General features: G+C 41.9%; 1 pseudogene; it reads right to left on the bottom strand.

Annotated features, from left to right (window-relative positions):
* Nucleotides 1–738: 738 nt before the first annotated feature.
* LOC117076720 lies at nucleotides 739–1,303 on the bottom strand (annotated as a pseudogene).
* Between the last annotated feature and the right edge of the window lie 21,756 nt (nucleotides 1,304–23,059).

Below are 23,059 nucleotides of genomic sequence, written 5' to 3'. Positions count from 1 at the left end.
CCCACCACCTCGCCCGGCTAGTTTTTTATATTTTTTAGTAGAGACGGGGTTTCACCGTGTTAGCCAGGATGGTCTCGATCTCCTGACCTTGTGATCCGCCCGTCTCGGCCTCCCAAAGTGCTGGGATTACAGGCTTGAGCCACCGCGCCCGGCCTATGTTACATCTTTATAATGGCTAAATAAACCTCTTCTCAGTCTCACAATTTAGGACCTGGGAGCCATGTTTCAAAATATGTATTCAAGGGAGATGGCTCTCATAGTTCTTCTGGGAGGGTAAGAACTGAATTTTGGTGGGCAGGGTGCCTTGGCCCAATCTTCAAAACTATATCCTCACGAAAAGATTTGAGGAGTTTGCTTCTTCTCATTTGGATAAAACCAATTAGCTAACAATGGTGGTCCTCCTAACAATTACGCTAAACTTAAGATGAACTATATGTGACAAAATATGCTGTCAAGTTTTCTTACTTGAAGCCTATTTTCGTTTATCTTGAAAACATGTTTGTAATGGGTTGCATCTGCTTGTCAATATAAACGGGTGAGATTCCTTGTGTCTTTTCAATCTCTTAATGAGTTGCCTATGATGTCCATCATATTGTGGTTTAATGTTCATTCAATAATAAAACTTTTCTATCTCTACTACCATTGTGGAGAGGATTTGGGGGTTGGGAGGTTTTCTTCGTTTGTTTGTTTGTTTGTTTGGCACTCAAAATCTTTTTAATAAGAGGGTAGGATCCAGGGTTAGTTTTTGTAGCCTGGGGGGGCCAGTTGGCCTCTGGCACGCTCGAACTTCCGGCCCTTGGAGCAGACGTAGGCTTTGGTGTGGCTGTGCGGGGTTCCTGGGGCCTTGCCCAAATGCCAGTACACCTCTCGGCACTTGCGAGGACCAGAGAGCAGGACAGTGCCGCAGCCCTTGGGGGAGTCCAGGGCCAGCTGGTCGAAAGTGAGGATCTTGCCCCCTGCCCTGAGGACGCGGCTACGGGCCCGGCTGGTCACGCGCAGTGCACATACCTTCAGTTTGGGGACCTCCTGAACCTGCACGTCATCCGTTATGGTCCCCACAACCAGGGCCATTTTGTTTTCCCGGCCAGGAAGCTTCATCTTCTGGATCATCCAGGAAAGGGACAGAGGCGGCCGGTTGGTGCGACTCATAAACAACCTCTTCAGCACAACCTGGTTGAATGCGGAATTGGTTCTTCTGGCCAGAAACCTGTACTTGACCAACAGCCTCAGGTAGATATCCTGGCTCTTGAGCTCCTTGCTGGTGAAACTTTCGATCCTTGTTGTGGCAGATGTCAACTCCCATGATGGCACCTCCTGCTCAGTCAGGTCTGGAAAGAGCAATATTTTTTTTTTTTTGAGAGAGAGACAGGGTCTCACTATGTTGCCCAGGCTGGTCTTGAACTCCTGGGCTCAAGTGATCCTCCTGCCTTGGCCTCCCAAAATGCTGGGAATATTTTGTTTTTAATTGTATTTTCCCAACAATAATATACCATTTCCTAAGTCCTGGAGCAATCAGGTAATAGAAGACACCACCTTCAGGCAGAGAGAGGAGGAAGCAGCCAAGGTATTACATAGCAATGAATTTTGCAAAGCATTAAACTACAGTAAGTCCTCATTTAACTTCATAGATAGCATCAACCTTAAATAATGAGATTCAGAAAATATGATTAAATATAGTTTATCTGATCTCAAAGCTTAAGGATGGCTACCGAGGGCACAGATTCAAGTTGTCCTAAATGTACACTCTGATTAGCAGCAGTTACAAGTGGCTTTTTAAAGCAAAAGAGAAGAGGCAGCTCATACTTTTTTTTACCAAAAATTTACATCAAAATAACATAAGCTATTGATTGTCTATACATTATTCTTTGTATCACAAATTCCAGAAGCATGAAAATAATAAGTGAGGCACCTAGCCGTGGGAACAAATGCTTTTAAACAATTACCCCTGGGCGGCCAGGTGCAGTGGCTCAGGCCTGTAATCCCAGCACTCTGGGAGGACGACGTGGGTGGATCACGAGGTCAGCAGTTCAAGACCAGTCTGACCAACATGGTGAAACCCCGTCTCTACTAAAAATACAAAAATTACTCCACATGGTGGCAGCCGCCTCTAATCCCAGCTACTCAGGAGGCTGAGGCAGGAGAACTGCTTAAACCTGGGAGGCGGAGGTTGCAGTGAGCCGAGATCACACCACTGCACTCCAGCCTGGGCGACAGAGTGAGACTCCATCTCAAAAAAAAAAAAAAAACCGTTACCCATGGACCTGGGTTGGGAAGCAGTGGGAATGGGGGTGTATGTGACCAAAGTCCCATACTCATGTTTCTCTGGGCTTAAAAATTTTGCAAACCTCATATAACTCAAACTGCTCTGAGCTATTTTTCTTTCCTCAATAGGTTATTGAAGCTGTGACTTTGAGCTAAATAATGCATGATAAAACCAAATTTACCTTAGGCTAATTGATATAAACAAGAGTTAAGTTCCTAAGGCATATTTCAAGTCACAAAAACATTACAAAACTTCTAAATAAGGACAAAAAACACCTCTAATATTAAACACTGAAATAAATATGAGCTGTACATCATTTTTAAGGGATTAATAAAAACAAGATAATTATCCAATTTTTGGTGAATCAGGTAGTGATGACGGTCATAATGGTGTTGGGTTAAATCAAGAAATAAATGTTTGCAAAGCAACATTAAGGTTTTGGAAACCTTAATGTTTCCAATGTTAAGGTTTTGGAAAGGGGTTACTGGAAAGGGGTCCCAAACCAGACCCCAAGAGAGGGTTATTGGATCTCATGCAAGAAAGAATTTGAAGCGAATCCAGAAACTGAGAGTAAGTTTATTAGAGAAATAAAGAAACAAAATAATGGCTACTGCATAGGCAGAGTAGCAGCTTGGAATGCCTAACTGATAATACTTATAGTTATTTCTTTATTATATGCTAAACAAGGGGTGGATTATTCATGAGTTTTCCAGGAAAGGGGTAGACAATTCCCAGAACTGAGGGTTTCTCCCCTTTTTAGACCATATGGGTAACTTCCCAACATTGCTGTGGCATTTGTAGACTGTCATGGTGCTGATGGGAGTGTCTTTTAGCATCCTAATGCATTCTAATTAGCATATAATGAACAGTCAGAATTATCAGAGGTCAATTTGGTCACCATCTTGGTTTTGGTCAGCTTCTTTATCACATGCTGTTTTGCCAGCAATGTCTTTGTGACCTGTATCTTGTGCCGACCTCCTATCTCATCCTGTGACTAAGAATGCCTATGCTCCTGGGAATGCAGTCCAGTAGGTCTCAGCCTTATTGTACCCAGTCCCTACAAAAGATGGAGTTGCAGGCCGGGCACAGTAGCTCATGCCTGTAATCCCAGCACTTTGTGAGGCCAAGGCAGGCGGATCACCTGTGGTCGGGAGTTTGAGACCAGCCTGACCAACATGGAGAAACCCCGTCTCTGCTAAAAATACAAAAAAATTAGCCAGGCATGGTGGCCCATCCGGTGAGCCGAGATCGAGCCATTGCACTCCAGCCTGGGCAACAAAAGCGAAACTCTGTCTCAAAAAAAAAAAAAAAAAGATGGAGTTACTTTGGTTCAAATGCCTCTGACATAAACAGCACTTCCTCCCACCATGCAGTTCAATAACAATCACAAACATGGCAGGCTCATTGAGCGCTTTCATACCACACTGTTTATTGTCATACAGTTTGTATGATCACTGTATAATTTATAAATTTTATTTTACAATAAGCTGTATTAACTCTTTCATTCATTTTCCAATCTATTTATTCTACCAGTTCAGGGTCAAGGATAGCCAGAGTCTATCCAGAAGCTCAGGGCACAACACAGAAACCAGACCTGAACAGAACATCATCCTATTGCACAGTGCCCTCATGTACACCTGAATTAACTCTGATTGGTACAATGTACACATGCCAATTAACCTAATGCGCACATCTTTGGATTGTGAAAGGAAACTGCAGTACTAAGAGAAAACCCACACCCACATTATTTGAGTACCTGCTGTACAGAACAATTCTTTTGTTTGGTTTCTGACTCTCTTTGTCCAAAGACTTTCATTTCATTAAAGTTTTAAAAAGCAAAAAAGGCCTGGCCTTCAATAACCTTTGCAAAATTATGATAGTAAAAGAAGTCTGACATGGCTGACTCCACCTTGCTTCTAAATTCTAAGCTGTCTATGCTTATTCCTCAGTGTAGCCTAAGCTAACCATGGGTGGAATTTATATTCTAACTTGAAAGCAAAGACAATAATAGTTCCTCTCTAAAACTAACTCCCTCCTTGTTCAGAGATTGATAACCACATTTATAAGATTGATGAAAGGCCAGAAGATTAGGATTATGGGAGGGGCCTGAACTCTGGTATAGTTTCTATAAACCCTTGTTCCTCAGGAGTCATGTGGCCACAGGATTTATGACTTTCCCAATTGCTCCTATAGATAACATCACTGAGAGTGGTCTTTTGAGATTTGTTACAGACTTTCTGGCAACCAACTGACCCCACCAGGACCCATGACTCTTGACTCAGCTGGTCCTGTGGCCCCATCCAGAGGTAGACTCAGCACATGATGACTGTTTTCCACACCCCTATGATTTCATTCCCAACCAATCAACAGCATCCATTCCCTAGCCACCTGGCCACCAAATGGTCCATTAAATGTCTAGCCTGTTAGTTCTCAGAGAACTGATTTGAGAATTCAAGTTCCTCTATGTGGCTGGTTTCATGTCAATTAAACTTTCATTACTGCAATGTGAGGTTCTCAGTGAATTGATTTTGTCTGTGCAGCACTCAGGAAGAACTCATCAGGCAATTATGGGCCCAGAAAGGAGAGGCCTTCCTAATTTTGGCAGACTCTAGGACAGAAATACCTACACCAAACGGAAAAGAGAACCTTCATATAGTACTAAATACAGAGAATAAAATTGACTTTTGAAACAACAGTAATTATACTTTGACCTCCATTCCTAGATCATCTCTAATGAACTCTCCTCTTATATGCCTACCACTCACTTTTGTGGTTGTATTATAAATCTTGGCATTGCTCCACCATGACATTCACAAAAGCAGATATCTGATTCTACCACAACCTCCTGTCACTTCAGCTTGCTTACTCAATTACATCTACTAACCTGTTTCTCACCTCCTTTGAAATCTTCAGTCAACTGTTCATTTACTTTCTACAGTCTTTCATCCCACCTTCTATTATTATTTGCCTCTCATTATACAGCTGAGACTTGTAGGCGAGGAAAATTGTCCTCTACCCTCTTAGGTTCTCCAGCTGGGTCTTGGAAATGAACTGACAACATACAAATTAACAGGAGAAAAGGCATACAAATGTATTTGATGTTAAATGTTTTACATGGCACAGGAGTCCTCATAGGAAAAAAAGAAAATCCCCCAAAAAACAGCTGGGCTTGGAGAATTTGGACTGAGAAAGATAATTTCTTTTTTCAAGACAGAATCTCACTCTGTCACCCAGGCTGAAGTGCAGTGGTGTGATCATGGCTCACTACAGCCTTAAACTCCCAGACTCAAGCAATTCTCCTGCCTCAGCCTCCCAAGTAGCTGGGACTACAGGTGCAAACAACCATGCTCAGCTAGTTTTTTCATAAGAAAGATAAACTTAGAGAGAAGAGACAAAGCAAAGGAAAGGGACTTTGAGCTTCTAGGAGTAACAAATTGAAGGAAGGCAAATATATGGGGAAACTGATGATAGATAAGGGCTAGTCAGTAGGTTTGTTTATGTAGACTCTTTGTCAGTGCCATCTCATCTCTGGTGATAAGTTGTTTTCTTCCTGATATGTAACCAGAATAGATTTGTTTCCTGATACACTCAGCAAGTCAATATACTGAGATACTAGGTTGCAGCAGATACAGAGTTTTAATCATAGGACTGCAAACAAGGAGACAAGAAGAAATCTCAAATCCATCTCCCCAAGGAGTTCGGGGTTAGAGAGTTTAAGGATTTTGCAGTGGGCTGAAGTATGGAGACTGTTGATTTGTAGAAAATTATAGAGTGCAACCATGGGAGAAGGAGATGAATAAACTGGTTTTTTTGTTTGTTTGTTTGTTTGTTTTTTAGACAGAGTCTCACTCTGTCTCCCAGGCTGGAGTGCAGTAGCACAGTAACAGTTCAATGTAGCCTTGACCTCCTGGGCTCAAAGAAACTGTATCCTCATGTTGATTCAGTTCCTTTGTGGGGGCTCCTCAAACATTCAAGTTGTACCACTGGAATTTGGAATCTGCTTAAGCACTTTTTTTTTTTTTTTTAAGACACTGTCTCACTCTGTTGCCCAGGCTGAGTGTAGTGGCACAATCACAGCTCACTTCAGCCTTAACCTCCTGGGCTCAAGCAATCTTCCCAACTCAGCTTCCTGAGTGGCTGGGACTCTTACAGGTAGTTAAATAGGCATGTGTAGGGCAGGACAGTGCTCTTCCTCCCCACCCACTAGGAATGTCAGATGATGGTTCAACAGTTTTCACGCTGACTCTCTAAAAATAATTTGGCAGTCAGTGACAGGGAGAGACAATCTCCTGATGATCCACAGCTATTACCATGAAACTGTTAGGTTGGGCACATTGGCTCACGCCTGTAATCCCAGCACTTTGGGTGGCCAAGGCAGGTGGATCACTTGAGGTCAGAAGTACGAGAACAATCTAGCCAACAAGACAAAACCCTGCCTCTACTAAAAATACAAAAAAACAGTTAGCCAGGCATTGTGGTGCATGCCTGTAATCCCAGCTCCTCAGGAAGCTGAGGCATGAGAATCACTTGAACCTGGAGGCAGAGGTTACAGTGAGTTGAGATGGCACCACTGCACTCCGGACTAGGTGAAGGAGTGAAACTCTGTCTCAAAAAAAAAAAAAAACAAACAAACAAACAAACAAAAAAAAATCCCAGGCAGGATGGCTCATGCTTGTAACTCCAGCACTTTGGGGGGCCAAGGCAGGTGGATCATGTGAAGTTAGGAGTTCAAGACCAACCTGGCCCACATAGTGAAACCCTGTCTGTACCAAAAAATATAACAATTATTTGGGCTTAGTGGTACACACCTGTAGTCCCAGCTACTCGGAAGGCTGAGATGGGAGAATCGCTTGAACCTGGGAGGCAGATGTTGCAGTGAGCCAAGATTGTGCCACTGTATTCCAGCCTGGGTGACAGAGTGACATTCTGTCTTAAAAAGAAAACAAATAAAAAAAATTAAAGTGTTAGCCGAATGCAGATGCCAAGGAGAAGCAACTTCCTGGGCATGCACATTAAGAGACAAAATGGTGAAGTATGACCTTCCAGGGACACTCCATTGGACAAGAGAAGAAAGCCTCCGATGGGCATGTGTATAACTGCCTAAACACATTGCACGTGTGTGCTCACTTTCCAAGGGTAAGAGGGGCACTGTGCATGCAGACAGCCCATCCTAAGGGAAGAATCATGGGAAAGAGGCAAGCTTATTGATATGGTTTGGCTCTGTGTCCACACCCAAATTTCATCCTGTAGCTCCCATAATTCTCATGTGTTGTGGGAGGGACCTGCGGGAGAAAACTGAATCATGACGATGGGTCTTTCCTGTGCTGTTCTCATGATAGTGATTGGGTCTCATGAAATCTGATGGTTTAAAAAATGGGAGTTTCTCTGTACAAGCTCTCTCTTGCCACCACCATGTAGAAGTGCCTTTCCCCTTCTGCCATGATTGTGAGGCCTCCCCAGCCATGTGGAACTGTAAACCCATTAAATCTCTTTCTTTTGTAAATTACCCAGTCTTGGGTATGTCTTTATCAGCGCATGAAAATGGACTAATATGGTAAATTGGTACCAGCGGAGTGGGGTGTTGCTGAAAAGATACCTAAAATGTGGAAGTGACTGTGGAACTGGGTAACAGACAGAGGCTGGAACAGTTTGGAGGGCTCAAAAGAAGACAGGAAGATGTGGGAAAGTTTGGAACTTCGTAGAGACTTGCTGAATGGCTTTGACAAAAATGCTGATGGTGATATGAACAATAAGGTCCAGGTTGAGGTGGTCTCAGATGGAGATGAGGAGTTTATTGAGAACTGGAGCAAAGGTGACACTTGTTATGTTTTAGCAAACAGATTGGCAGCATTTTGCCCTTGTCCTAGAGATTTGTGGAACTTCGAACTTGAGAGAGATGATTTAGGGTATCCGGTGGAAGAAATTTCTAAGCAGCAAAGCATTCAAGAGGCTATTTGCGTACTGTTAAAGGCGTTCAGTTTCAAAAGGGAAACAGAGCATAAAAGTTTGGAAAATCTGCAGCCTGACAATGCAATAGAAAAGAAAATCGTATTTTCTGAGGAGAAATTCAAGCTGGCTGCAGAAACTTGCATAAGTAACAAGGAGCTGAATGTTAATCACCAAGACAATGGGGAAAATGTCTCCAGGGCATGTCAGAGACCTTTGTGGCAGCCCCTCCCATCACAGCCCCAGAGGCCTAGGAGGAAAAAAGTGATTTTGTGGACTGGGCCCAGGGTCCACGTGCTGTGTGCAGCTTAGGGACTTTAATGCCCTGCATCCCAGCCACTCTAGCCATGGCTGAAAGGAGCAAACATAGAGCTTGGGCCATGGCTTCAAAAGGTGAAAGCCTCAAGCCTTAGCAGCTTCCATGTGGTGTTGAACCTGTGAGTGTACAGAAGTCAAGAATTGAGGTTTGGGAGCTTCTGCCTAGATTTCAGAAGATGTATGGAAACGCCTGGATGCCCAGGCAGAAGTTTGCTGTTGGGCGGGGTCCTCATGGAGAACCTCTGCTAGGGCAGTGCAGAAGGGAAATGTGGGGTAGGAGCCCCCAAACAGAGTCCCTACTGGGGTACTGCCTAGTGGAGCTATGAGAAGAGGGCCACTGTCCTCCAGACCCCAGAATTCTAGATCCACTGCCAGCTTGCACCATGCATCTGGGAATGCTGCAGACACTCAATGCCACCCCATGAAGGCAGCCAGGAGAGAGGCTTTACCCTGCAAAGCCACAGGGGTGGAGCTGCCCAAGACCATGGGAACCCACCTCTTGCATCAGCATGACCTGGATGTGACACATGGAGTCAAAGGAGATCATTTTGGAGCTTTCAGATTTGACTGTTCTGCTGGATTTTGGACTTGCATGGGCCCTGTTGCCCCTTTGTTTTGGCCAATTTCTCCTATTTGGAATGGCTGTATTTACCTAATGCTAGTACCACCATTGTATCTAGGAAATAACATAATTTGCTTTTGATTTTACAGGCTCATAGGTGGAAGGAGCTTGCCTTGTCTCGGATAAGACTTTGGACTGTGGATTTTTGAGTTAATGCTGAGATGAGTTAAGACTTTGGGGGACTGTTGGGAAGGCATGATTGGTTTTGAAATGTGAAGACAAGAGATTTGGAAAGGGCCAGGAGCAGAATGATATGGTTTGGCTCTGTGACCCCACCCAAATCTCATCTTGTAGCTCCCATAATTCCCACATGTGGGAGAGACATGGTGGGAGATGATCGAATCATGGGGATGGGTCTTTCCCACGCTGTTCTCATGATAGTGAATGCATCTCATGAGATCTGATGGTTTTAAAAATGGGAGTTTCTCTGTACAAGCTCTCTCTTGCCACCACCATGTAAGAAGTGCCTTTGCCTTCTGCCACAATTGCGAGGCCTCCCCAGCCACATAGAACTGTAAGTCCATTAAACCTCTTTCTTTTGTAAATCGCCCAGTCTCAGGTATGTCTTTATCAGCAGCATGAAAACAGACTAATACACCTATAAAGTCCTAGGATCAGGGTTAAACACCACACTTGACCTTCAGGTGCCCACTTGGATCTCATCCAAGTGAATTTTCCTTTCTTTCCTGATCTAAAGGCTTTAAAATAAACTTCCACTCCTGCTCTGAAACTCACCTCTGTCTCTTCTTCTGCCTTATGCCCCTCAGTTGAATTCTTTCTTCTGAGAAGATAAGAACTGAAGTTGCTGCAGACCCATAGAAAGTCGCTGCCAGTATCTCAGATACCTTCCATCCGTAACAGGACTACAGGCATGCACCACCATGCCCAGCTAATTTCTTTTAGTTTCTATAGATACAGAGTCTCATTATGTTGCCCAGGCTGGTCTCAAACTCCTGGACTCAAGTGATCCTCCCGCTTCAGCTTCCCAAAATGCTGGGATTATAGGTGTGAGCCACCATGCCTGGCCAAGCACTTTTTAAATAAAATTCTTATGATTCTAATATCAGAGCTCCTACCTGTCTTTAAAACTTTATGATTTTAATATCAGAAATTCTATCTATAGGAACAATGGGTGTGCAAATCTGGTGCTATGTGCCTTTTGGTTACAAGGAAGTGAGTCAAACTGCAGCTTGATAAATGCTTAATTATAATTGTATTTCTGTCCATTATTCTTGCTAACCCTGTGACAACAACTTCATTAAGTGTGTGAGTGGGTGGCAGGAACACCTTCACAGAAGGAAATGTATGTTTTACTCTCAGGCAGATAGGAGAGGGCAGAGAGCTCATGTTATATATGCTTTTTATTAATTGTCTTCAGCTCAAAATAATCCGTACACCAGAGAGACATTTTTTGGGATGGTATATTTTGATCTCCTATAGACCCTATAGACCACTCCTGCAGCCATTCAGATGCTGATGATGGGACTCAGGATACACCAACCCAAAATATGACCATAAGAGACTGGAACACATCACCCTAAAATACGCCTCTTTGACATATTGATTATTCTGAGCTAGTTATTCTGGGAAGCTGCAGACACAGAAGCAGCTATGAAAAGTTATCCTTTTGAGGGGCGGAGCAAGATGGCCGAATAGGAACAGCTCCAGTCTCCAACTCCCAGCGTGAGTAACACAGAAGACCGGTGATTTCTGCATTTTCAACTGAGGTACTGGGGTCATCTCTCTAGGGAGTGCCGGACAATCGGTGCTGGTCAGCTGCTGCAGCCTGACCAGCGTGAGCTGAAGCAGGGCGAGGCATCGCCTCACCTGCAAGCGCAAGGGGGAAGGAAATCCGTTTTCCTAGCCAGGGGAACTGAGACACATAACACCTGGAAAATCGCGTAACTCCCACCCCAATACTGCGCTTTAAGGAAACAGGCACACCAGGAGAATATATCCCACACCTGGCCGGGAGGGTCCCACGCCCACGGAGCCTCCCTCACTGCTAACACAGCCGTCTGCGGCGATCTATCCGCAAGGCAGCAGCGAGGCTGGGGGAGGGGCGCCCGCCATTGCTGAGGCTTAAGTAGGGAAACAAAGCCGCTGGGAAGCTCGAACTGGGTGGAGCTCACAGCAGCTCAAGGAAACCTGCCTGTCTCTGTAGACTCCACCTCTGGGGACAGCCCACAGCTGAGGTCCAATAGGGAAAGCAGCGGGGGCGGTGCAGAGGCGAACGACTCTGTCTGACAGCTTTGGGGAGAGCCGTGGATCTCCCAACGCGGAGGTTGAGATCCGAGAACGGACAGACTGCCTGCTCAGGTGGGTCCCTGACCCCTGAGTAGCCTAGCTGGGAGACATCCCCCACTAGGGGCAGTCTGACACCCCACACCTCACAGGGTGGAGTCATCCCTGAGAGGAAACTTCCAAAGGAAGAATCAGACAGGTACACTCGCTGCTCAGCAATATTCTATCTTTGGCAACCTCTGCTGCTGATACCCAGGCAAACAGGGTCTGGAGTGGACCTCAAGCAATCTCCAACAGACCAACAGACAGTCCTTCTGACTGTCAGACGGAAAACTATCAAACAGGAAGGACACCTATACCAAAACCCCATCAGTACGTCACCATCATCAAAGACCAGAGACAGATAAAACCACAAAGATGGGGAAGAAGCAGGGCAGAAAAGCTGGAAATTCAAAAAATAAGAGCGCATCTCCCCCTGCAAAGGAGCGCAGCCCATCGCCAGCAACGGATCAAAGCTGGTCAGAGAATGACTTTGACGAGATGAGAGAAGAAGGCTTCAGTCCATCAAACCTCTCAGAGCTAAAGGAGGAATTACGTACCCAGCGCAAAGAAACTAAAAATCTTGAAAAAAAGTGGAAGAATTGACAGCTAGACTAATTAATGCAGAGAAGATCATAAACGAAATGACAGAGATGAAAACCATGACACGAGAAATACGTGACAAATGCACAAGCTTCAGTAACCGACTCGATCAACTGGAAGAAAGAGTATCAGCGATTGAGGATCAAATGAATGAAATGAAGCGAGAAGAGAACCAAAAGAAAAAAGAAGAAAAAGAAATGAACAAAGCCTGCAAGAAGTATGGGATTATGTAAAAAGACCAAATCTACGCCTGATTGGGGTGCCTGAAAGTGAGGGGGAAAATGGAACCAACTTGGAAAACACTCTTCAGGATATCATCCAGGAGAACTTCCCCAACCTAGTAGGGCAGGCCAACATTCAAATTCAGGAAATACAGAGAACGCCACAAAGATACTCCTCCAGAAGAGCAACTCCAAGACACATAATTGCCAGATTCACCAAAGTTGAAATGAAGGAAAAAATCTTAAGGGCAGCCAGAGAGAAAGGTCGGGTTACCCACAAAGGGAAGCCCATCAGACTAACAGCAGATCTCTCGGCAGAAACTCTACAAGCCAGAAGAGAGTGGGGGCCAATATTCAACGTTCTTAAAGAAAAGAATTTTCAACCCAGAATTTCATATCCAGCCAAACTAAGTTTCATCAGTGAAGGAGAAATAAAATCCTTTACAGATAAGCAAATGCTTAGAGATTTTGTCACCACCAGGCCTGCCTTACAAGAGACCCTGAAGGAAGCCCTAAACATGGAAAGGAACAACCGGTACCAGCCATTGCAAAAACATGCCAAAATGTAAAGACCATCGAGGCTAGGAAGAAACTGCATCAACTAATGAGCAAAATAACCAGTTAATATCATAATGACAGGATCAAGTTCACACATAACAATATTAACCTTAAATGTAAATGGACTAAATGCTCCAATTAAAAGACACAGACTGGCAAACTGGATAAAGAGTCAAGACCCATCAGTCTGCTGTATTCAGGAGACCCATCTCACATGCAGAGACATACATAGGCTCAAAATAAAGGGATGGAGAAAGATCTACCAAGCAAATGGAGAACAAAAAAAAGCAGGGGTTGCAATCCTAGTCTCTGATAAAACAGACTTTAAACCATCAAAGATCAAAAGAGACAAAGAAGGCCATTACATCATGGTAAAGGGATCAATTCAACAGGAAGAGCTAACTCTCCTAAATATATATGCACCCAATACAGGAGCACCCAGATTCATAAAGCAAGTCCTTAGAGACCTACAAAGAGACTTAGACTCCCATACAATAATAATGGGAGATTTCAACACTCCACTGTCAACATTAGACAGATCAACGAGACAGAAAGTTAACAAGGATATCCAGGAATTGAACTCATCTCTGCACCAAGCGGACCTAATAGACATCTATAGAACTCTCCACCCCAAATCAACAGAATATACATTCTTCTCAGCACCACATCGCACTTATTCCAAAATTGACCACATAATTGGAAGTAAAGCACTCCTCAGCAAATGTACAAGAACAGAATTATAACAAACTGTCTCTCAGACCACAGTGCAATCAAACTAGAACTCAGGACTAAGAAACTCAATCAAAACTGCTCATCTACATGGAAACTGAATAACCTGCTCCTGAATGACTACTGGGTACATAACGAAATGAAAGCAGAAATAAAGATGTTCTTTGAAACCAATGAGAACAAAGATACAACATACCAGAATCTCTGGGACACATTTAAAGCAGTGTGTAGAGGGAAATTTATAGCACTAAATGCCCACAAGAGAAAGCAGGAAAGATCTAAAATTGACACTTTAACATCACAATTAAAAGAACTAGAGAGGCAAGAGCAAACACATTCAAAAGCTAGCAGAAGGCAAGAAATAACTAAGATCAGAGCAGAACTGAAGGAGATAGAGTCACAAAAAACCCTCCAAAAAATCAATGAATCCAGGAGTTGGTTTTTTGAAAAGATCAACAAAATTGACAGACCGCTAGCAAGACTAATAAAGAAGAAAAGAGAGAGGAATCAAATAGACGCAATAAAAAATGATAAAGGGGATATCACCACCGACCCCACAGAAATACAAACAACCATCAGAGAATACTATAAATGCCTCTACGCAAATCGACTAGAAAATCTAGAAGAAATGGATAATTTCCTGGACACTTACACTCTCCCAAGACTGAACCAGGAAGAAGTTGAATCCCTGAATAGACCAATAACAGGCTCTGAAATTGAGGCAACAATTAATAGCCTACCCACGAAAAAAAGTCCAGGACCAGATGGATTCACAGCTGAATTCTACCAGAGGTACAAGGAGGAGCTGGTACCATTCCTTCTGAAACTATTCCAATCAATAGAAAAAGAGGGAATCCTCCCTAACTCATTTTATGAGGCCAACATCATCCTGATACCAAAGCCTGGCAGAGACACAACAAAAAAGAGAATTTTAGACCAATATCCCTGATGAACATCGATGCAAAAATTCTCAATAAAATACTGGCAAACCGGATTCAGCAGCACATCAAAAAGCTTATCCACCATGATCAAGTGGGCTTCATCCCTGGGATGCAAGGCTGGTTCAACATTCGCAAATCAATAAACGTAATCCAGCATATAAACAGAACCAAAGACAAGAACCACATGATTATCTCAATAGATGCAGAAAAGGCTTTTGACAAAATTCAACAGCCCTTTATGCTAAAAACGCTCAATAAATTCGGTATTGATGGAACGTACCTCAAAATAATAAGAGCTATTTACGACAAACCCACAGCTAATATCATACTGAATGGGCAAAAACTGGAAAAATTCCCTTTGAAAACTGGCACAAGACAGGGATGCCCTCTCTCACCACTCCTATTCAACATAGTGTTGGAAGTTCTGGCTAGGGCAATCAGGCAAGAGAAAGAAATCAAGGGTATCCAGTTAGGAAAAGAAGAAGTCAAATTGTCCCTGTTTGCAGATGACATGATTGTATATTTAGAAAAACCCATCGTCTCAGCCCAAAATCTCCTTAAGCTGATAAGCAACTTCAGCAAAGTCTCAGGATACAAAATTAATGTGCAAAAATCACAAGCATTCTTATACACCAGTAACAGACAAGCAGAGAGCCAAGTCAGGAATGAACTTCCATTCACAATTGCTTCAAAGAGAATAAAATACCTAGGAATCCAGCTTACAAGGGATGTAAAGGACCTCTTCAAGGAGAACTACAAACCACTGCTCAGTGAAATCAAAGAGGACACAAACAAATGGAAGAACATACCATGCTCATGGATAGGAAGAATCAATATCGTGAAAATGGCCATACTGCCCAAGGTTATTTATAGATTCAATGCCATCCCCATCAAGCTACCAATGAGTTTCTTCACAGAATTGGAAAAAACTGCTTTAAAGTTCATATGGAACCAAAAAAGAGCCCGCATTGCCAAGACAATCCTAGGTCAAAAGGACAAAGCTGGAGGCGTCACGCTACCTGACTTCAAACTATACTACAAGGCTACAGTAACCAAAACAGCATGGTACTGGTACCACAACAGAGAAATAGACCAGTGGAACAGAACAGAGTCCTCAGAAATAATACCACACATCTACAGCCATCTGATCTTTGACAAACCTGACAAAAACAAGAAATGGGGAAAGGATTCCCTATTTAATAAATGGTGCTGGGAAAATTGGCTAGCCACAAGTAGAAAGCTGAAACTGGATCCTTTCCTTACCCCTTATACGAAAATTAATTCAAGATGGATTAGAGACTTAAATGTTAGACCTAATACCATAAAAACCCTAGAAGAAAATCTAGGTAGTACCATTCAGGACATAGGCATGGGCAAGGACTTCATGTCTAAAACACCAAAAGCAACGGCAGCAAAAGCCAAAATTGACAAATGGGATCTCATTAAACTAAAGAGCTTTTGCACAGCAAAAGAAACTACCATCAGAGTGAACAGGCAACCTACAGAATGGGAGAAAATTTTTGCAACCTACTCATCTGACAAAGGGCTAATATCCAGAATCTACAAAGAACTCAAACAAATATACAAGAAAAAAACAAACAACCCCATCAAAAAGTGGGGAAAGGATATGAACAGACATTTCTCAAAAGAAGACATCCATACAGCCAACAGACACATGAAAAAATGCTCGTCATCACTCGCCATCCGAGAAATGCAAATCAAAACCACAATGAGATACCATCTCACACCAGTTAGAATGGCAATCATTAAGAAGTCAGGAAACAATAGATGTTGGAGAGGATGTGGAGAAATAGGAACACTTTTACACTGTTGGTGGGATTGTAAACTAGTTCAACCATTATGGAAAACAGTATGGCGATTCCTCAAGGATCTAGAACTAGATGTACCATATGACCCAGCCATCCCACTACTGGGTATATACCCAAAGGATTATAAATTACTCTACTACAAAGACACATGCACACGTATGTTTATTGCGGCACTATTCACAATAGCAAAGACTTGGAATCAACCCAAATGTCCATCTGTGACAGACTGGATTAAGAAAATGTGGCACATATACACCATGGAATACTATGCAGCCATCAAAAAGGATGAGTTTGCGTCCTTTGTAGGGACATGGATGCAGCTGGAAACCATCATTCTTAGCAAACTATCACAAGAAGAGAAAACCAAACACCGCATGTTCTCACTCATAGGTGGGAACTGAACAATGAGATCACTTGGACTCCGGAAGGGGAACATCACACACTGGGGCCTATCATGGGGAGGGGGGAGGAGGGAGGGATTGCACTGGGGAGTTATACATGATATAAACGTTATGCACATGTACCCTAGAACTTAAAGTATAATAAAAAATTTAAAAAAAAGAAAAAAAAAAAAAAAAGAGAGGACTACTGTACTCATTCAAAATGTTACATTTACACATAATGGATCTATTACTTCTATTATTATTTTAAAATAAATTAACACACGCATCATTTAAAAACATTGTTCTAATTTATAATATAGTAAATATCAGTAGATAAAATATACATAAGCCAAAGCTCTTTGGAGTCCTTAATAATTTTAAGAAAGTGAACAGGTCTTGAGACCAAAAAGTTTGAGAACTGTTGCCCTACCACTGCGAAAATGAATGAACCACTACTGTGGCTAAATCCTACAAACATAATTTGCAGCGAAATAAGCCCGACCAACGAGTATATACTATGTTATTTCATTTATATAAAATTTAAAATATGGGAAACTAATTTATGATATTAGATACCAAAAGAGGGACTACTTCGGGGAAGAAGGTGCTAGAGACTGGAAGGAGGCATGGAATCAGGGATGCTACTGGGGTATCATTAATGGTGATTACATGTTCACTTTGTCAAAATTCTTAAATTTGTATATTATGTCCTGCTTTTTCCCTATGTATATTATCCTCCAATAAAATTAAAAAATGTTTATTGGCAAACACTAAAAAATATAAAAACAATATCATTTTAAAACCCCAGTTACTGTTTTGGAATAAAGGAAATAGGGTGATTTCAAAAAAAAAAAAAAAAAAAAAAAAGAAAAGTTATCCTTTTATCTCAATAAAGGAAATCTCCATTGATAAGGATGTCTCCCTCTCTGCACCAAGAAGACACTGATTATTAAATCACTAAACAGGCTTTTTATTTTTTTGACATGGAGTCTCGCTCTGTTGCCCAGGCTGAGTGCAGTGGCATGACCTCCGCCTGCTAGGTTCAAGCAATTCTCCAGCCTAAGTCTCCCTAGTAGCTGGGACTATAGGCGTGCACCACCACACCTGCGTAATTTTTTCTTTTTTCTTTTTTGTTTTGTTTTTGTATTTTTAGTGGAGATGGGGCTTTGCCATGTTGGCCAGTCTGGTCTCAAATTCGTGAGCTCGGGTGATCAGCCCACCTCGTCCTCCCAAAGTGCTGGCATTACAAACATGAGCCACCAGTCTGGCCCTAAATCACTAGAGACTCTTAAACAATCAAGACAGGATCAACTGAAATCTGTATAACAAACCTTATCTCTGTTTAAGGTAATTTTGCTGGCCATCTCAACTGAATCTGTCTCTGTCTCCACATCCTTCTTTGTTGTTGTTGCTGCTGCTGCTGCTGTTGTTTTCAGAAAATGATAATATTTAAGCCTGAAGTTGAAAATTTTTTTTGTTAATTTTTCTTTTTTAAGATTTACTCATCTCTCTGGGTTATCTCCCATGCATACAAGATGTATACATGTTACTAAACTTGTTTTTCTCTTGTTCAATCTGTCTTTTGTTACAGAGAGTCTCAGCTAAGAACTCATGAAGGGAAGGTAGAAAGTCATATTTCTTCCCCTATACCAGTATATTTAACAACTTTTCACCACTCCCCTTCTGTAAACTGAGTTATACCCAGACATCTTAGCCGTTAGCAGCATTAGCAAAATAAAGAGAAAGATCATGTAACACAGATTGGTACCACTATAAATTCATGATCCCCAAACTAAACTAGACCATCAACACTGCCTGATATCATGGTTGTCTCACTAGTCAATCCATACTTCTTTCTTTACCATCTTAACCATTTTTTTAGCGTGCATTTCAGCAGTGTTAAGTATATTTACATTGTTGTGCAACAGATCTCCAGAACTTTTTCATCTTGCATATCTGAAACTCATTAAACAACTCCACCATTCCTGGTAAACTGTCACAGGTGGGTGGCTGGGACAACAATCTGGGCCAGTGGCTCTGGAGTAAAAGAATTTACCAAAAATGGTTGTAAAGAAAGGCAAATTTATGAAAGAAAATAGGAAAAGCCAGGCACGGTGGCTCACGCCTGTAATCCCAGTACTTTGGGAGGCCAAGGCAGGCAGATCAAAAGGTCAAGAGATCGAGACCATCCTGGCAAACATGGTGAAACCCGTCTCTACTAAAAATACAAAAATTAGCTGGGCATGGTGATGCACGCCTGTAGCCCCAGCTACTTGGGAGGCTGAGGCAGAAGAATGGCCCGAACCCGGGAGGCAGAGATTGTAGTGAACTGAGATTGCACCACTGTACTCCAGCCTGGTGACAGAGTGAGACTCCATCTCAAAAAAAAAAAAAAAAGAAAGAAAAGACAAGAAGAGACAAGACAAGAAAAGACAAGACGTTGCAATAAAGCAACTGGAAGCCTGCAAAAGACGAGCTGACTGCAAAGAGACAAAGGTTAGCTGGAGATTTTATAGAATAGAACTTGGGCTGATTGATAATGCCAATGCACTGGGAGCATAACTTGCATTCTTGTGTCAGCTGAGATGTTTGATAAATTGAGGCGTTTGTTGGTAAGCAGTAAGTTTGTGAGTTATGTACATTATCTGAGTAGGAGGGCCATATGTCTTGGGCAATATATCCTTGGGCATAAAGAAAAACAGACCCATAATTCATCTGCTTCCTTTTTTGTTTGTATGTCCTGAACCATGAAGAAAGGCATATTTATAGCTTATTTGTTTTATCTCTTTGCTTTCCCCTGGTCCCGCCAGCCTGACTCCTTTTCCCTAATTAGGACTCCACAGTAACAACCACTCTACTTTCTGTTTCTATATATTTGTTATATATTATTCTTTATAATGATAACAAACCTTCACCCCATCTTTAGTATCCTCAGAGGTAGTCTGTCTACCTCTTTCACAGAGAATGCGAACTACATCAAATTATAGCCATCATGTCTATAAATTGTCCTCCATACCTACCTTTCTTCCTTTCTTCTTGTTACAATGGAAGTGGTATTTCTTCCTCTTAACCAATCTCTCCATCTCTCTTCTAAATACCATCTCTGTTAATCTTCTCAGGAAGTCTACCCATCCTATTATCCTTTCTTTCTCTTATCCCTTTGCTGATGATTCTCTCAGCATTTAAAATGTCAGGCCTCTCCCAACATAACAGTAATAATAATGAAGAAAATTTCCCTGAACTCCACACCCCGGGACTGAGCATGCTGTCTTTTCTTCAGATAAATTTCATAGAAATGTTTAAACTTGCTGATTCTCTTTTCTCATAATCTCCTCATTCCTTATTCACACTCATCTGGCTAAAGCCCCCAAACCTCACAATTAAGGTCCCAGTGGCCCTTGTATTGCTAAATCTAGTAGATACTTTTTAGTCTGCATTGCATGATCTCTAGGCAATATTTGACCCTGTTACCCATCCACTTGTCTTTGAAAACACCCTTTCCTTGATTTCTATGTCATATTCTGGTTGTTTTCCTCCCATCTCTTTAGCTGCTTATTTTCAGTTTCCTTTGTCCATTCCTGTTATCTACCCAAGCCCTAGGTAATCTCTTCCGCCCATATGGTTTCACAGACTCTGTGTTAATAACTCTCAAATCTCTATCTTTAGTGCATTCTTCTTTCTCCTAAACTCCAGACCCACACAGCCTTCTGCCAAATATCCTAAAGGAGACATCATTTGGCTGTCTTGAAGACAGCTCAAAAGCCACATATCTAACACTATACTTACCATGTCTGCCCTCACCCCATATACTCCTTTTCACTGTCTGCCCAAGTGCTCAAACCAAACTATTGACTTGTTCTTCTCTTTCTCTCCCAAATTGATCACCAAATTCTGTCATGTCCACCTCTTAAAAGTATTTCAAATCTTCCCCCTTTTCTTTGCCTCTACTGCCACCACTCTTGTCCAAGCCACTAACATCACTTACCTGATCTATTTAGTATTCATTCATCAGCAAATAATTATTGAGTTTCCGATACTTGCCAAGCACTGCTGTAGACACTGAAGGTAAAGCAGAGAATCAGAGTTCTCTACTTTGTAAGTAACACCTAAATCTTTGAATCCATGCTTTGTCTTCCAACTCTTGAAAGAGACGTTGGTACAGAGAAATCGTTCTCTATTATATAATACACAGTGCAGGCAAAATACATGGCAAATTACATTTGTAGCAGTGTAGAAACGATAACATGTGGTGGAATAAGCTCTGGGGAACTGGAGAGTGGGTGCCTTGACTACAAAACAGCCTCTACTTAGGTCTAACCATTGTTTCCAAGAAGAAATATAAGCTAAGAGAGAGCATTCAGACCTTCTACTTTTTCAATTCTAGTGTTTATGTGACATTGCCTTATGGGTTTTAATGTATTTCCTTGCTTTTAAAAATTAGTCCCTTTTCTTTTCTTTTTTTATGTATTTTTTGTAGAGACAGGGTTTCACCATGTTGGCCAGGCTGGTCTGGAACTCCTGAGCCAAAGCAATCTGCCTGCCTTGGCCTCCGAAAATGCTGATTATAGGCATGAGCCACTGCTCACGGCCTAAAATTTATTTTTTGTGTACCTTACATCCCATATTACAAACCATTTTTCTATGCCAAAACATATATTTTGAAAATCACTGTGCTTTTTTTTGGAGGTAAGATGTCTGAACCCTGGAAATATTCTTAATCTAGAACAGGTCAGATCCCAGACATACTGAATAAATTATGTTCTGCTATATTTTTAGAAACACTTCCAAAGATTTTTCACATAAAGAAACTTAGTAAACTTAACAGAATGAAATTTCCTTTACTTGACAAAGATCATATAGCAAAAACCTTCATAAAATATTAATGGAAAAACTTCAGATGTATCTCTTTAAAGAACAGGAACAAGAAAAAGATAACCCCTACCACTGCTATTTGTTATAACCACTAGAGGATATTTATTCTTGATTTTTTTCCATGTTTGGGAGTAAACTCATGATTATTTTGCTATCACTACCTCACCTTTCTAACATGATGGTAATCAGTCTCTTACAAAAGATCTTGTCTTTTAAAATCATTTGGAAAAGACTATGCCTACCTTATTTTATTTTGGTAAAGTATATATAATATAAACATTTCCATTTTAGTCATTTTGAAATGTACAGTTCAATGGCATTAAATACATTCACGTTCTTGTAAAACCATCACTACTATCCATCTCCAGAACTTTTTCATCGTCCCATACTGAAAATCCATACCTATTAAACAGTAACTGCCCATTCTTTCCTTTCCCCAGCCCCTGGTAAACACTATTCTACTTTGTCTTTATGATTTGACTATTATAGGTACTTCATATAGGTGGACTTATACAATATTTGTCCTTTAGTGCCTGGCTTATTTCACTTAGTGTATAATGCCTCCAAAGTTTATCCATGTTGTACCATGTACCAGAACTTCATTCCTTTTTCTGACTGAATAATATTCCATTATATGTACATGCAACATGTTTCTATCTATTCATCTGTTCATGGATATTTGGGTTGCTTCCACCTTTTGGTTATTATCAATAATGCTGCAATGACATTAGAGTACAAGTGTCTGTTTATGTCTCTGCTTTCAATTCCTTTGGGTATATAACTAGGAATAGCTGCAGAATATGTTCATTCTGTGTTTGGTTTCTTGAGGAACTGTTAAACTGTTCTTCATAGCATCTGCTCCATTTTGTTGTTGTTGTTGTTTGAGAGAGTCTCACTCTGTCACCAGGCTGGAGTGCAGTGGCGTGATCTTGGCTCACTGCAACCTCTGCCTCCCAGGTTCAAGCAATTCTCCTGCCTCAGCCTCCCAAGTAGCTGGGACTACAGGCATGCACCACCATGCTCAGTTAATATTTGTATTTTTAGTAGAGATGGAGTTTCACCGTGTTGGCCAAGATTGTCTCAATCTCCTGACCTCGTGAACCGCCCACCTCGGCCTCTGAAAGTGCTGAGATTACAGGCGTGAGCCACCACACTCAGCCGCATCTGCTCCATTTTACATTCTTACCAGCAATATACAAGGTTCCAATTTCTACACGTCTTGGCCAACATTTAACTTTTTTGGCTTTTTTTCTCTTTAGAGACAGGAGAAACACAGACTTGCTTTGTCACCCATGCAGTGCAGTGGTGCAATCATAGCTCACTGCAGCCTCAAACTCCCCAGCTCAAGTGGTCCTCCTGCTCAGCCTCCCAAGTATCTGGGACGACAGGCACACACCACTACACTTGGCTATTTTTTTATTTTTAGTAGAGATGGAGTTTCACCGTGTTGGCCAAGATTGTCTCAATCTCCTGACCTCGTGAACCGCCCAC

Source organism: Trachypithecus francoisi, unplaced genomic scaffold, assembly GCF_009764315.1.
Source record: "Trachypithecus francoisi isolate TF-2019V2 unplaced genomic scaffold, Tfra_2.0 Lachesis_group0, whole genome shotgun sequence".
NCBI classification, from domain to species: domain Eukaryota; kingdom Metazoa; phylum Chordata; class Mammalia; order Primates; family Cercopithecidae; genus Trachypithecus; species Trachypithecus francoisi.
Note: the sequence above shows the minus strand (reverse complement) of the source record. Positions and strands in the feature narration are given on the sequence as shown.